The 17,321-nt window shown below is 41.9% G+C and overlaps 1 protein-coding gene across 9 annotated transcripts in view; it reads left to right on the top strand.

Annotated features, from left to right (window-relative positions):
- Positions 1 to 17,321, top strand: part of LOC110563159 (1-phosphatidylinositol 4,5-bisphosphate phosphodiesterase beta-4) — a 368,349-nt gene that overhangs the window by 208,470 nt on the left and 142,558 nt on the right. The window lies entirely within an intron of this gene.

The following is a 17,321-nucleotide window of genomic DNA, read 5'->3' as shown; positions in this document are numbered from 1 at the left end:
GTTGTGTTTTCATTTTGTGCCAGCTCATTTAACTGTGGTTGCCTAGATTATTGTCTTGATTCTAACGGGCTTTGTGCTTCAAAAATGAGTTGACAAGATTGGAAACTTCACCGGTTTGTTTTTTGTTTTAGTCTTTTAATTCTAAGACATTTTGGGCATAGGAGCCTGAAGCAGCTGCATGTAATGGTTTGTGACAAGTATTAATTTAGGATATTGTATTCAGTTTATAAAACAAAATGATTACTATTTGGCACACAAACTGTGATTTCCCAAAATTGATGTTGGCTAGAGTCCTGAAATCAGAGTTCTTTGTCTAGCAGAGATTGGTGCAGAGCTGGCTAAAAACGACTAAAATCTGAAGCTTTAACTTTGGTGTTTGTTGTCAGTTCTAACTGAGGGTAGGAAAATGCTTAAGAGGTGTAGTCAGTGTGCATCGTGGTCTGTCAGCTGTCCTTCCAGTCGCTCGTGCTGTTTCCAGTCTATTCTACACAACCCAAAACATGGAGGTGCGGTGAGTAGAGAGCTGTTCTCTGTAGTAGCTTCACGACTCTCTGCAGCTGGAAGCCGGGGCAGGCATTCCCCAGCAGCCAGCCATTCAGCAGCTCACTGCGCACCAGAACACAGTTCACTGTATATCTGTGGTGAGGGAAATTTGTTAGGATCCTGTTGTATCAGAGTGGCTTGTACCAACCCAGTGTTGTTTTCTGAAAAATGACAGAAGAGAAAATTAATTTCAGTCACTCAGCAAACAATCCTGTGATCACCTCTAAGAAGAAAAGGGGAGCATCTGCATCCCTAAGAGCATGGTGGTATCTATGGAAACAGCTTACTTCATTGTAAAACAATTCTTAGTTTCCTGAGGATTTGTGGTCCAGATACCTGGCTGGTCATATGGCCTATATGACAGAGAACATACCTATCATATGACAGAGAACATGCCTGTCATGACAGAGAACATACCTATCATATGACAGAGAATGTACCTATCATATGCAAGGCAATAGGTTCCAGCCCTGGCACTGCAAAAGTAAAAATAAACAAAATAAATAGATGAATAAATAAATAAATAAATACAATTATTAGATCGTTGGTGTTTATTTGTTATTTTTATTCTTGAGTGAAGTTTGATGACTTTATTGTTCCTTCTTCTAAATATGTGAAGAAGTCCCTTGACTTGGCCTGATAAGTCAGGCTAGGGTGGTGGTGAGTTGTCTCCGTTGGTAGGTGATGGATCGGTGCCCAGCATGCCTGAAGTTTTTTGGCTTTGGTTCTCACTCCATTACAGAAAGAGCTCATTTGAGCTCTGCAGACCATAGAATCTTATCATGTGTGCAATAAATGGTTCATTTTCATGCCGTTCATTAGGTCACTGTTCTAGGTTTCTGAAGATTGTAGCACAGGGTGGAGAGGTGTCACGAATAAATGGTGGCATCTGGTGCTTGGTTGAGATTGTCATACCCTTTGATCAAGCACTCCTGAAAACTGATTTAGATTTGAGCAACTGCCTCTTCACCATTAGCTCATTAAAGCTGAGGTTCACCCAGAGTTTAGGTGTCATGAAAAGCCAATTTCGTATGTCCTGTAGTAGCTGCTTTATTTGGAAACCTCTGACTTTGCTCTTTGTTGCTATAACAAGCACCTGAAATAATCAAGTAATAGAGAGAACAACTCTGAGCTCATATTGTTGCAGGCTGGTTGATGACCAGTCAGCCATGCCTTGATTCTTTGTTCGCCAGTATGTAACTATGTGGTAGAAGAGAACCATTCAACTATTGGACTGGGATGAAAGAGGGAAAGAAGATGAAGTTGAGGTACCACTGTCTTATTCAAGAGCATGTCCCCAGTAACCTGGAGTTACCTAGTAACATCAGGACATGGCTCTTGAAGACTCTGCTGTTTCCCAGAAGCTAATGGGTTGAGGACCAATCCCTCAGCATATGAGCCTAAGAGAATCACATTAATCTAAACCAGGACAGTATTCCTGAAGATCTTGTCATTGCTCTAGATTTAAAAACACTAGATACATCCTCCCAAATAGTAGTGAGCGAGCTAGCTACTTTTCTTATTAGTGAGCTCAGCTCAGGCCATGTTTGGACACTGGTGTCTAAGAAGAAGGCTGGTGGAGAAGGCTTAAAAGGTGGCTGAATACAAGGGGTTGAAGTAATAAAAAGGGGACAAAAATGGTGATGGCACTTGATCTCCATGACAGGAAGAAAAGATAAGCAGCAGGCAGCACTTCCTGCAGAAAGAGGATCTGCAGGATAGAAGCAGAAGGTGGAATTTATATTCTAAGAGCTTAAGGGAAATTATAGCCAAGATAATGGGAAGTTTGAAGGCTGAAGGTTTAGGTGCCCCAAAAAGCATTTGAACAGAACATTTGAGGTGGATCCCATGTGTTAAGACAGTAAATTAAGTCAGTAGTTAGGAAATGATTCAAAGCAACCCTTGAAACAAATTTGTCCATGGGAGGATGAAACATTGGTGGTCAAAATATGTAATAATTATAAGTCTTCTTTTGAAAAATTTTACTGTCATAAACATTGAATGACAGTTGATATATTATCTACATGACCTGACTTATACTCAAGGTATGGTCAAATTGGATGTCATTTCCTTTGGTTTTGAAGAATAAAATTAAAACACATGTAATGGCTTAATTCTGTTGTAATTTTACCAGTATTAAATGTAGGCAACTATATTAATTTTGTTACAACAAAATTCCACTACAGATAGTCCTCAGTTGGCACTGTCGACCACGTAATGCAGTGCAGAAAATGCATACAGCCTGCTTTTTCTCCATCAGATTAAAATTTCTCTATAATATTTAGAACACTCTAAAAGCAAAAAAAAAAAAAAAAAAAAAATTAAAAAACAATTCTTACAAATGAACAGTTATTTCAATTAAAATAAAAGAAACTGCCCTTTTCCCATGGATAACGTAAAATATTTTCTGTTGCCTGTTTTTGGGTCATGCCAAGGTGGAAAACTGGAGGGTATGGTCATCTAGACCTTCCCTTCAGGGACTTCATCTGCAGTTGTAGCTTAGCTGCCTGTTATTAAGCAGCTTGTAGCGGACCACAAGGAGAAGTCACCTTCGGTCATGCTGGCTGAAGGAGTGTTTTACTGCATTGAGAATGGAGGCTGAACAAGGAGAAGCCACCCCAGGTTTACATTCTAGTTCTAAGAGACATGGAATTTCCTCAACTTTGTTTTTCACTGTTTGAGAGATGGTTTCTGACTTGAATGGAGCGTGTGGGGAGAAAAGGCTTAGTAAAATAAAGCTTTCCATCTGTGGTGGGTGTGCTCGCCACAGATTGCTCAAGCTTACTGGATGGGCTGGTCCGTAGTCGTGGCGTCAGCACTCAGGAGCACGGTGATGTTGCAGCGCCTCTCCTTGTGCCATGGGGAGCTAGCTTATCCTGTGTGCTGCAACTCCATCCTTCTTGCCTGCTGCTTTGTGGCATTTTAGAATCTGTTGATTCAAACTCTTTCCCTGAAGAAACAAAATAATTGATCTCAGATGACACAAGGACCAAAGCGGTTTCCAGGAACATTGCCTGTTAGTACAGACACTTGAGGAAAGCAAGCCCCTGTCTTACAGGGGCGACCGAGTTAAAGAAGCCCTGGTGTTGCTCTCTGTTCCCAGCTTGGCTTGAATTAAATGTCAGAGACATTTACTAAAATAGTATAGGATCCAGACTCCTGGGAATGGCTTCACATGTGACTGACCTCTGGCATCTTCCTGCTGCCTCTGGGCCTTGTTAGAGTGAAGGATGTTTTTAGTTCCTAAACAAGCTGGGAAAGCAAGTGCGCTTTAAAACAGTCCCGTAACAGCACACATCTCATGAAAGGGACAATTATTTGAAAGCTGTTAAGCTCACAAGGACTGGGAAAGTGTTTGGCATCTTCTGAGTGTACTTTGGTACTAGAGGGCTGTTCTGGGAATGTCACCTTGTCATTGCTCTGTCCTTTGCTCCTCAATGCACAATGGTAACACATTGTCTAGCATCTTACGTGGACTTGTCTTACTGTGGCTTTCATTTGGGGAAATAAATATATTCCAGGAAGGATATGCTGGGGCTTAAATAACATCTACATATATAGACTTTAATCTACTCACAGTACAGCTTAAATAATGCTTAATCCAACTAAGCTAGAAGAGGTCAGGAAAGCACACCATGCATATTGTACTAACATGGACACATGAAACCTTAAAGAGGTTAAGTGCTCCATCAGCATCTGACACGGATTGAGGTGGAGCTGAGCTAGACCCACAGTCACCCATTGTCAGTCTGTTTCAGTTAGAGAGGCTCAATATTCATTGTGGAAAAGCTTAATGTGTAAGTATAGCTAGGCCCACTTTTAAAGCTTTACACAAAATGCCCATAGAACTGTAAGATTCGGCTGTCTCTTGTTCACTTTTCTAATGTCACGCTGGAGTGTTTATCTAATTACATAAACACGAGAGCCGATGTGTCTGAAGTGAAAGAAGACACAGCCTTAGCCTCCCTGCCCGTCTGTCAGACAACGCTAAAGGCAGCGTTTACTGTGTAAACCTGGAGCTTTGCTGCTGTTTGTGGTTCTGAGCTTAGAACACAGGACCTTTGTACACACTAGGAAAGCACCATACCTCACAGCCATGGCCTCAGCCACGGCCACAGCTGCGACTCCAAGCTTCTATGTCTATTCTCATGTCAGGGAAGAAGAGTTTCCACTGGCTCCGCGTGGTTCCTATATCATCTGTTTAGCTTGTCTTAGAAACCAAATTAATACAAGGCTCATTATCAAGAGAAAAGCATGCACATTTTGACTTAAATATAAATGGGGACCTTCTCAATGGAGTCAATATTGAAGAAATGACAAAATCAAGATACTTTTATCCTTTTTAGACAAAAATGTCTACTAAAACTGTGAAGCAATTATAATAGGTCTCTGTAGTAGGTCATCTCTAAGAGATAGGAAGGAAGGCATAAAGGTTAGCCCAGAGCTACCTCACTGCACTCAGTAAGGGCTAAAGACCCCCTAACTTAGCGACTGCCCTGCTGCTGTGAAGAGACACCAAGACCAAGGCAACTCTTATGAGAAACATAACCTCTTATTAGAGGTTTGTGATCATCATGGTGAGAAGTAGACAGCATGCAGGCCAGTGCTGGAGGGATCACTGAGAGCTACATTCTGATCCGAAGGCAGAGAGAGAGACTTGGTCTTTGCATGAGCTTTTAGAAACTCTGTGCCACCCCCCATGACATACTTCCTCCAACAAGGTCATACCTCCTAATCCTTCTAATCCTGCCAAATGGTGCCACGCCCTGCTGACTAAGCATTCAAATGTATGCAACGTTGTGGGCCATTCTTAATAAAGGCATCACACTCCCATTCCATGTCCAGTGACTAAGACTGTTCACAAGTCCTTGTAAAGGAGAAGCCAGGCCAGATCACATGTCCTTAAAGTACAGTCCTATGACCTGGAATACACAAGATACCACTGTAGCCTGTTTTGAAATGGAACAGTCTTAACTCACTTACATTAACTACTTAGCACAGTGATGACTGCCCCAACTTCACCACAGATTAGTTTGTTAAAAAGCAATGCCAAAATTAGAGGAAGGAACCCAAAATGTCATCACTTAAAGTGATATTTAACCCTTAAGTTAACCGAGTTAAGGATTTTGTGTTTTTCCTTGCACATTGTTTCTGCACTTAAAAGCTAAAACAAAGCTGGAAGAAAAACTTGCATTTTTTTTAAGAATTTGCATAGACTTAAAATGTAGAGTGGGGCTGGAGAAGTGGCACAGAGCCTGTCCTGCTCTTGCAGAAGACCATCCTTCAGTTCCCAGCTGTCCTGGTTTATCTTCTGCTTTAATTAAACTCTGTGACCAGAAGAGGGCTATGGAGGAAGGGGTGTATTTCTGCTCATACTAGCAGTCTGTCATGGTTCAAAGTTGGGCGGGAAATGAAGCAGAGGCCATACGAAAATGTAGCTTTCTGGCTTTCTCTCCGTGGCTTGCTCAGCCTGGGTTCTTTTTTATAGAACCCAGGACCACCTGTAAGCTAGGTCCTCTCACCTCATCAAGAAAATCCTCCTATTTGTCTGAGAAAGCACCAGATTGATTTCCAAAGTGGTTGTATAAGTTTGCATTCCCACCGGCAATGGAGGAGGGTTCCCCTTTCTCCACATCCTCTCCAGCATGTGTTGTCACTTGAGTTTTTGATCTTAGCCATTCTGATGGGTATAAGGTGAAATCTCGGGGTCGTTTTGATTTGCATCTTCCTGATGGCTAAGGACATTGAGCATTTCTTTAAGTGTTTTTCTGCCATTCTACAGTCTCTACAGAGTTCTCTGTTTAACTCTATACCCCATTTTTTAATTGGATTGCTTGATTTGTTGCTGTTTAACTTCTTGAGTTCTTTATATATACTGAATATTAGCCCTCTGTCAGATGTAGGGTTGGTGAAGATCCTTCCCCAGTCTGTAGGCTGTCGTTTTGTTTTGATGACAGTGTCTTTTGCTTTACAAAAGCTTTTCAGTTTCATGAGGTCCCATTTATTTATTGTTGATCTTAGAGCCTGTGCTGTTGGTGTTCTGTTCAGGAAGTAGTCTCCTGTGCCAATCCAGCTATACCACTCCTAGGCATATATCCAAAAGATGCTCAAGTACACAACAAGGACATTTGTTCAACCATGTTTGTAGCAGCTTTATTCGTAATAGCCAGAACCTGGAAACAACCCAGATGTTCCTCAGTTGAGGAATGGATACAGAAATTGTGGTACTTTTACACAATGGAATACTACTCAGCAATTAAAAACGAGGAAATCATGAAATTTGCAGGCAAATGGTGGGACCTAGAAACAATCATCCTGAGTGAGGTATCCCAAAAGCAGAAAGACACACATGGTATATACTCACTTATATAGACCTATAAGATAGGATAAATATACTGAAATCTATACACCTAAAGAAGATAAACAAGAAAGAAGACTCAGGGTAAGATGACCAATCCTCACTTAGAAAGACAAATGGGATGTGCATTGGAAGTAGGAGAAAACAAGTAACAGGACAGGAGCCTACCACAGAGGGCCTCTGAAAGACTCTGCCTAGCAGTATATCAAAGCAGATGCTGAGACTCATAACCAAACCTTCAGCAGAGTGCAGGGAATCATATGAAAGAAGGGGGAGTTAGTAAGACCTGGAGAGTACAGGAGTGCCACGAGGACCAAATTTATCAGGGCACAGGGGTCTTTCATGAGACTGTTTCTCCAACGAAGGACCATGTATGGGTATAATCCAGAAACCCTGCTCAGATGTAGCCCATGGTAGCTCAGGATCCAAGTGGGTTCTCTAATAAGGGGAACAGGGACTATTTCTGACATGAACTCAATGGTGAGCTCTTCTACCCCCACCCCCACTCCCACGAGGAAGGAGCAGCCTTTCTAGGCCACAGAAGAGGACGTTGCAGCCAGTCCTGAAGAGACTTGATAAGCTAGGGTCAGATGGAGGGGGAGGAGATCCTCCCCTGTTAGTGGACTTGGAAAGGGGCAGGGAGAAGACGAGGGAGGGAGGGTGGGATTGGAAGGGAATGAGGGAGGGGGCTACGGCTGGGATACAAAGTAAGTAACCTGTGATTAATATAAAAAATAAATAAATTTAAAAAAAAGAAACAAAGAAAGAAAAGAAAACCCCCCACAGCCGTAAGCCAATCCAATGGAGGCAGTTTCTCAGATGAAGCCTCCTCTTCCCAGATTACCTGGGCCTGTGTCAAGATGCCTAAAAAAAACAAAACCACAACAGCAACAACACACACCCAGACAGACACACAAACAAATCCTAGCCAACACACCAGTACCCAAATTGAATGAACCACAGTTACTTGTAAGTGTAGTTCCAGGAGATATGACTGGCCCCCACAGGTACCTGCACTCACGCGCGTGTGCTTATGCTCCTAGGTGTGCACACACACACAAAATAAATAACTAAACGAAATAATTTTTAATTTAAAAAATTAAAGTAGAAACAACTTTGCTAAGATTTACATGCCCTGTATTTTCTTCGAACTGCCTTGATTTTTATCAGTTCTGTCGCTGACTTTACTCATTTGAAGGTTTCAGATGACAACATTTCGAACACACAAAATTACCTCCTGTGGGGTTGAGGTTTAGTTATGGTATGTTTCTTTAACTGAGACTTACTTCCAGCCATAGCATAATACCTTAGGGGTTCTGAGCATGGGACAGCTGTCACTTTTGCATGCATTTAATGCCTACATATTGTATTTTCTCCATATATGGCCTTGACTCAGATCTATTATACATAGTCTTAAACTTTTCCTCATCAAATGACTCCTGTGTAATAATAGCAGTGGCCTATTTATAAAACAGCTTAGCCAGTGTTTAAATACAAGGGATCTTGATTAAATTTAATAGTTCATTGCATGTGCGTTTATTTTAATAAGAAAATAGTTTTTGAAGAGAAAGAATTCTTTGAATTCTGGCCTGCCCTGTCCACAGCCTCTTCCCCGTTTTATGCAATCTTGTCTTGTAGTCTTCAGGCTTAACACGTATTCATGCCCGAGGCAACCTTCAGAAAGATTATTCAAGCAAAGATAAAATGAAAACCTTCCCTTTGAAATACTCTGATAATTAAAGCGAAAGTTGAGCCTGTAAAATAGTTTTTTTTTTTCCTTTTGCGAAGTTTGATTCATGTTGGTGACATTTTTACCTAATTGTGGGAGAGCCAGTCCAAGGGCAAATGAACGGCGAAGCGGGGAGCCCCATGAGGTGACCTCTTGCAAGGGCTACGAAAGCCCCAGATTCCACCAGGGTAAGGTCAGGGTGTTATTCCTCTTCACCAGGACTCAGGTACCCGTGTGAGCTGGACACACTTGGGTAGAGTGGGCTGAGGCGTGGGGCATAGTACACTGTGAGGAAGACTCTAGCCTAGCAGTTTGTCATAAGCCCCGTCAGCCATAGAGCAACTTAAGAGAATGGAAACTTGTTCTGCAGACTGCATTCCAGGCGAGCAGCAGGGTCTGTGCTTTGGGAACAGAACATGGGGACATTTGGAGACTCTGGATGGAAGAGCAGGTACATACAGAGAAGGTGCTTCAATGTCATTTAGCAAATACTAATTTCCTCTGTCCTGGTTGTCTTCGGGCTTGGTTGCGAGTTCATCCAAAAATACTCATTGTTTCTTGCTATCCGAAGGTGGTTCAATGTCATTTAGTAAATACTAATTTCCTCTGTCCTGGTTGTCTTCGGGCTTGGTTGCGAGTTCATCCAAAAATACTCATTGTTTCTTGCTATCCAGTGTATTGTCACTGCAATAGCAACAGAGTGCAGGTCTTTATGGAGCCCCAGGTAAGTGTGTGAGTTCAGGTTAACCAGTTACAGTGCTGTGTGCAGCAACAGAGTGCCGTGGAGGAGGGGGCACAGACTGACTGCTTCTGTGAGGGTCACCAGTCATTAGCACTTCAATTAGCATAATCAAGAGACTCTCCCATAGAAGACCATACAGGCTCCCAATCCACACAGTCCACAGGGAGACTCTTCCCAGATTCTACAGTGCGTCAAGTTGACAATTAAAACTGAGGAGCAGGCTGAAGAACAAAGCTTGAAAGAAAAGTTTAAAGGAAGTGCCCAGTAACTTCCAGCCCTCGGTATTGACTCCTGGTGTTGACCGGAAAGCAGCTGCCGTCACTCAGTCTCCACGTCCCAGATTTTTCAGGCTGGAAAGATGTACGTTATAGACAAACGGCCACCACCGTTACTTCCCTTCACTTGTCTCTGGTGCTCACCTGGTCTCTCCGCCTGGACCTCTTCTCTGTTAGGTCAAGACAATCAGTTGCTTTAGTCTGCATTGGAATCAGCTGCCCAGCCTTGGCTTCCAGAGCTCCTTCCCCAGGGTTCTGATTTAGAAAATCTCAGTGGAGCCTGCGCTTACACACCTGTAACAAGTCCCTGTTGGTGATTGCTGTCTGGCTGCCTGTGCTACTTTTTTGGAAGGAAGAATTTGTTATGGTTTATGGTTTGGGAAGTAAAGTCCACCATGGTGGGAAAGAAAGATAATGTAGAGTTTGTGGAAGCAGAGTCATTCGGCTGGGACACCTTCCGTTGCAGTAGACCAGGAAGGAGAGAAAGGGTGATATGTAGGACTGTCTCGTTTTTCTCTTTTTGGTCAGTCTGGCACCCCAGCCCATGGTGCTCCCCGTTGGGTTCAGTCTTCCCGCCTCATATAAATCTATCCAGAAACATTCTTGAAGACACACCCAGATCTTTCCTACTCGATTCCAAATCTAGTGAAGTTGACGGTGATCACGCAACATCAGTGCCCTCCTGCGAAGCAAAGAAGGCGACGGAGCCTGAGCCCTCTCTGGACTTTCCGCCATCTGCTCCTGGTTTGAATCCCCACTCTGAGTATCCGAAGATGGTTTTTCTCCTGACCTCCACCCTGGTGTCTCTTATCTTTCCAAAGACAGGAGTCCTCTCACGCCAGAAATTTCTGCTTAGAATACCTGGACCCATGAGCCAGAAGGACTTTTGTATAAGCTGTTTGTACCCTCTTCCCCAAACTGAAGGTTCTTTTTGCACAGGGACATTTTGTCTAATGTTCCTCCAGAACTTAACAGAATACCCCACGGTGAGAGCAAGGAGGGGCCAATGCTCCCTCACACAGCTTCAGGAAGAAATTGTTCTGATGGTTTATGTCCACCTTAGTTTTCTTCTGCACTTGAAAATTTTAGGGAGTTCTTTTTTGTTTATTTGCTTGTGTGTGTGTGTGTGTGTGTGTGTGTGTGTTTGTGTGTGTGTGTGTGTGTGCCTGGTAGGATCAGCAAGGGTGTGAGGGTAGATTACTATCTAATCTAGAGGCAATGGCTTGTGGGTGTAGTCCTAAATGCTCAGGAGGCAAAGCTGGAGAATCGATTGAGTTCAAGTCTTCAGAACCAGACTGGGCAACATGATGAGACTTTGTCTCCAAAACAAACAAGAAGCAACCCTATTACAGCAGGCCCTTTGTTTACAATATTGACAAGTATCCCAGGGTCACCCAGGGTCATTTCTCAAGGCTGTTGAGGTTAACATTGTTTATCGTAAGAGCTAAGCCCTAATAAAATGTGCCGGCGTTTCCTGTACTGCACAGTCCATAAGAAGTGCCTTATTTCAGAAGTAGAAGCGATAAGATACCTTTTCTCTGAAGAATATTTATAGTATCTAAAGGTTCTACAAAGACAAGTTTGTTGTTAGTGAATCAGAGGACAAGTTTAATTACAGACGTCTCTCCTCCTCGAGCCCCTCCTACACGCCTTCTCTCTCTTCCTTAGGTCTAGGGAGCCACCGGTCAAGTTCTGAGAAATGTGTCTCATTCTAGAAGTGTGTTGTTCAGTGTTTGGTGTGTGAGCATCCGGCGTGTTAGTGCAAAGCCACAGAGGTTAGGTAAGTCACTCCACACAGTCTCCTGATGCCCTCATGAGATGTAGCAGACATGGTCTGGAGGAGGCACAGGTGACGAGCAGAAGCAAACCATCTTCACTGGGGGGGATACGCCGTGTCTCAAGAGTTAAAAAGGATTGTGTAGTAAATACGTAAGATAAGAAAATTTCTCCTATTGTCATCAAGCTTTATGCACTGCAGATAATTTTATGTCTATGTTTGTGCATGACTGGCATTACAGTAAGTTTGTTTTCACTAGAATCACAGCAAAAATATGTGGTGGTGTATTTATATGATGGCTGCATTAGCTAGTAAGCAGTATGAATTGTATGACTATGTTAGGCTTGATGGGACTTGCCATGTTTAACAGGTTCATCATGCTGTGTATGACTGTGGATAGTCTAACTGTTCCTATGTCATATTAAATAAATTTTTATCTCTAGTTTTGTAATTCACTACTATAAAAGTGATTTGTATGTTAATAACAATTTTATTTCTATAATATAAAAATACTATTAAGCCAGAGATGGGCCTAATATGCTGTTAGGAGCACAAACCTTAGAAGGCACTGTATGCCAGTTACTCCTGACCTCTGTGGAGAGCTTTCTCCCTCACCATTATGGCTTCCCAACATGAGCAATCACTTGCATCTTTCAGAAGAGCTGAGCTTCCAGGCAAGAAGTGATTAGCAGTGGATTATCAGTCTAGAAATCATCAGTCGTGGACAAATACTTTAATACAGTTTCAGCCATTTAACCTGTTTAAGAGGATTTGGGAGGCCTAGATATGCACCCAGATGTCATGCCTGAGAAAGGCTCCAGTCAAACAACCAACATTCAAGCAATCCGGGGAAATGAATCAGCTTCCTTTTCGGAGCACCTGCACTTTGTTGTGTTCGATTTCTTTGAGAACTGACCATCACAGGCTGAGTTATGTAACTGGGCTCAGAGCATGCTACCCTGGTACGTGGGTACCTTGGCATACAGTGTAAATTAAGCTGAGGGAATGCATGATGGTCACTCCCTGACTTTTCTCCTTTTTCTGTGAAAGACCCTTATACTCAGAGGAAAGGAAGGAAGACCCAGAGATGACAGGAAGAGTGTAAACAAACATGGTTTGATAAATAACCGAGATATTAACCCGTTATCCAGCTCTTATAATTTCTACATGGCTGACCACTTAAAATGAAACCTGTGTGCAAAACCTAATTTTCTTCTATTTCTGTGGATCTTTTTTTCTGAGAATTCTATATCATGTAATGCATACTAAATAAATGGATTATGCCTTGAATATAATCTGTCTTTTGCTGTAGGAGTGTCAGTCATGAAACTTGTTTTGAGCAAGGAAGGTTATTCCTGTGTCATCCCTAGAATATGCTAGCACCCTTTGATTGTTTTGATTGCTGTTCCCTAACTGCCCCAGATAACTCATCATGTTTTCTGCCTACCTTGTAAAGTCCTAGTATAATGAAGCCTATACTATGATCATAAAGTTCACCTACTGCATTTATGAAGACAATTTTTAAAAACTTTATAATCATCAAAATTTTTAATTATCCTTTAAGTAAAGGCACACTTGGATCATGATTCCGATCAGTATTTAGGTGGAGGAGATGGGGACTAATTTTGTTTGTTTGTTTGTTTGTTTGTTTACCTTCTGTTCTCATTCTACTTCTGTGGGCTATGTGTTTATGGACTCTAGGAGATTATTGTACATCAGTTGGACTTCATAGTGGATTCATCATGGCAGAAACCACAGGTTTTTGTAGAGGTAGTCTAGAATCCATGAAAGACTAATTCTAACACCACCATAATCTGTTTTATTTTCAAAAGCAGGAAGAGCTGAGCCCCATAGCCCGAGAAGCTTCATTTTGCAGTGGTGTCAGTTGGTGCAGACCTGGCCAAAGCTGAGAATCAGTGACTGTATTTGTTGAGCTCCAAGTGAGACATTCCTGTGAACTAACCTTTACCCCACAAAGCTCAAGGAACATGGAAGCAAAAAGAACATACAAGCTAGAGGATAGGAAAGAGTGTTGTTAAATGCTGTCCTGTGAACAGGAAATAGCCATAGTAACCATTAACTCTTACACAGAGGTGATTATTTGTGTAAGACCTGTATAAGATCTGGCCATCCAAAGTTCTAGCATGGATTGGGTAGGAGTGGTGCCCTTGAGGTCCCCCCACACCTAAGGAATTATTGCTGGTCAGGCTCTTCTGGGTGGAGAAAAATCACTCTTTGAGGATGTAGCCACTGACAGGGTGCCCACGATCCGGTAGACAGCTCCACACGAGAGCACAGGTGGAAATCTCTAATTGGACTTAGTGGGTTAGTAGGAAGAGAGAAAGGTAGGGAGGGGACATGGAATTTGTGTGGGGAAGTGTTGGGGAAGATTCTCAAAGAGCTGGAGGGAAAATCAGGTAGATATAACCATATTTTCTTTTATACACATAGGAAATTCTGAAAGAATTTTTTTTTTAAGTAGAACCTAACTTTCTGAAATGTTAATGCAAGTGTCATCACAGAAGAACCCGTTGCTAGGTGCTGAATGACAAGTACACATAGCCAATGTGTGAGAGGCTTCCTGTTGACAGTGAAGAAATTAAAGCCCAGAAGAGGAAAGGAAACAGTTTACAGCTTTACTTGTCATTTCTTACTGTTTGTCCTTGCCAAGAACTCTGGTGGAAAATACAGACACTTTAAGAACAGATTTTTATGAAAAGAAATAATTTGTTAAATGTCATCTTTCTTTCAGTTTAGAGAATGTTTTTTCCTAAATATAAAATCTGTGGTTAGTGTAATTTTCTGTATTTTAAAATAAAGGGAAGTTTTTTTTTTCAGTCACTAAAAGCTTTATCACCAACTCTTACCTAGTGCTTCTGTTTAGATATATATCTTTGTATACTGTGTTAACCGCCTTACATCTCTATGAGGAAAAAAAAAGGCAGAAAGCTTTATTTTGGCTTATAGTTTTATTTAAAACTTTAGTTCAGCTCCAGCATCATTTGTCCAAGGGCTCTGTGTCTGGTGGAGCATAACTTTGGGCAGAGGATACCCTGTTGGGCTGAGCAAAGAGGTCTAGAGAAGCAGATAAGTTTTCTAACAGAGCCCCTCCAAACCCAGCAAGCTATGAATCTACAAATGTGTCAGTCCATTTATAAGGTCAGAGATCCAGTCACCTTCCAAAGCCTCCCACACACAAGCTTTTGAGGGACATTTAACATCCAAACTCTAATAGCAGGGAACATTTGGATCATGTTTGCTCTTTTATTTGCTTAACAACATGTTGGGAGTATTTATATTTGCTTGACAAAGGCTGTGAATATTTTAGGAACCCTTCTGCTTTGCCATTGTTAAACAAACAACCATTCCTTTCCAGCCCTGATTTTAATAAGGATGGGAGTATTTAAATGTGCAGTGTATTTAACTGATTGCTTAGTTAGGCTCCTAGACAGCCAATGTTTTTCTACCTTAAATGGCACAGTAGTATTTTTGTCCACAGGCTTTGCATACATTGTTATAATCAATTCTGCTGAGAAAAGTGCCATTGGTGTTGGGGCCTTTCAAGGGCATAAAAATTAATTGCAAATTATTTTTACCCAAAGTATACAACAATACTCTCACCCTCAACTCTCAACACCGTTACTTATTACCATTTTCTTAGCCCTATACTCTATATGTACTTTTTGAAAGGCTATTTAATGGCTTGATAAAGGTGGAGCTATTTTTAGCAGATAGGAAAATTATCATTAATGATATGTCAGTGTCAAATTGGATTCTAGCTTGAAGGAAAGCTAGGCATTTGAGAGTTCAGGGTCATCTGATGATAGCCTTAGTCTGTTTTGAAAGTGTCAAGAGGTTCTTATATAAAGAATCCAACAGTTAACTCACTTTTGTTCAGTGGAAATGCTATGTCAAATTCTTGTCTTTAGAAAATAATCTTGGATGTTTTTACTATGCATTTTAGTTTTTGTTTTTTTTTTTTTATTTAAATCTCCACCCTCCTCACATGGTTCTGTTATGCCCAGTTTGTGAGACCCCCAAAGCCCACCAGGAATCAACTCTACTGCAAATACGTGAGGGTTTATTCAATACGAGCTCGAGCCCAGGTCGCAGCAACCTCCTTGGTGAAGAGGAGGAGTGTGGCCTGGCTGTCTAGGGGAATAAAGTTTGTAAAGAGAAAAACCGCAAGCATGCGGGGGGGGGGGGGGGGGCGGGTATTACATGCCTTGGCGTTACATGATTGGGTAAGGGAAATTGACTTTTGAAATGATTGGTTTACTTTAGGCACCAAGTCCATAACGGGTTCTGGCCTGGCCATCTGGACCGGTTTCCTAGCAACCATATTTCTAGTGGGCAGGAAAAGAATGTGGTAAAACTGGTTCCTCCCAGCAGGTGGCTGGACATGTCTCCACCTGGCTGGCCTTTGTTCAGGCTTGTGCTTTCAGTAACCCCAAAAAGCCTATGTAGTGAGGTAATACCTTTCTGGCGGTGGTGGTGGGGGGGGGTTTAAACCCTCAGGTCCCTTGTAGGTGAGGACTTCCAAGGCAAGCTGAGAATTCCCATGGAAAAAACTCAAGAGTTTTTTATTATAGACCATAATACTCAGCTGCTTGAGAGAGTTGAGGAGATAACAAAAAGGGAGTCCCCTCCCCATCTCTTCAAGAGGTAACCAGTCATCCTTTGGTTTTTTTCTACATCCAGTTGGATAATTAGACATGGATTTAATTGCTTATTTTAAAAATCAATTCTTTAGTGTAACATTTTCTGGTACTATGTCTTCATTGTATCATCGATGTAAAATAATTCAGTTGTTGCCCCTAGTGCCCTAGGAAGTATTTCAGAGAATGACTCCCTCTCCAGTTTAAAATCAGACAAATTTGGGGTACTTCACTGCCGTTTCCCCAAAATGCCTTATACCTTGGTTTGATCCCTAGAACTCTCGGGGGAAGAAAACAGAAATGGCTTCTACCACTATTGCTGATGTTATGCCTAGAAAGCAGAACCAGAGGCCAGAATCCTTTGGTTTTGATGTCCGTCAGCTGCCACAGTCCCCAGAGGCCTGTGTGCAACTGGGGCATTGTGGATGGAATGAGTACTCCAGTGGAAGGTGAATATTTCAGTATTGAGACCAGTGGAGAAGGCAGAGGATCAACACCCTTTCTGGGTGCTTACGTCTAGGTACTTGTGTCTGTTCTGCAGGAAAGAGTCAAACCAGTGAAAGACAATGTGTATGATTAGAGACTCTCCTTTCTTGTTTGACATGAGCCTTTTTAATATCAGATGTCTCTGTTTGCTATTCCTTTCAAATTTAAACCAAGGATAAAAAGTGCAAGGAATACCTAGCTGGCATGAGTTAGAACATCCTAGAATACATGAATCTCCACAGACATCCCTTATGTACACTCTGGCAAACCCACAAAGCTACTGTGTTGTGTCCTTTTGAGTTTATTCCAACGCCTCTCCTTTCCTCTTCCTGTTGTCCTGGATGGCCTTGACCTCCCATCTCAGCCATTCAAGTAGTTGGAATTTTAAGTGTGCCAGTGTTTCTGCCTTGCCATACTGCTTTTTATTAAAAAGTTAATTTGTCTATTTATGGTTAAATGGGTTGAACCCAGGGCCTCACACATGCTAAGCATACAATTCTATTGAGTTATACCACATCCTTACTTTATTGCTTTTTAGTATATCATGCTGACAGTGACTTCCTGCGTGTGGTTACTGAGGTGGTCCATGCCACCATTTCTCTCTGCAGATATTTTACAGTATATGAAGTGTTTTGCAAGGTTTAGAGACAAAGAGAAGGAATGTGGGGCCAGATGATAGGAAGACATAAGAAGGAAGATGATATAGAAACTCTTACACATGCTTAAAGAAAACAAACATGAAATGTCCGAGTT

This window comes from Meriones unguiculatus, chromosome 18, assembly GCF_030254825.1.
Source record: "Meriones unguiculatus strain TT.TT164.6M chromosome 18, Bangor_MerUng_6.1, whole genome shotgun sequence".
Taxonomy (NCBI): domain Eukaryota; kingdom Metazoa; phylum Chordata; class Mammalia; order Rodentia; family Muridae; genus Meriones; species Meriones unguiculatus.
Note: the sequence above shows the minus strand (reverse complement) of the source record. Positions and strands in the feature narration are given on the sequence as shown.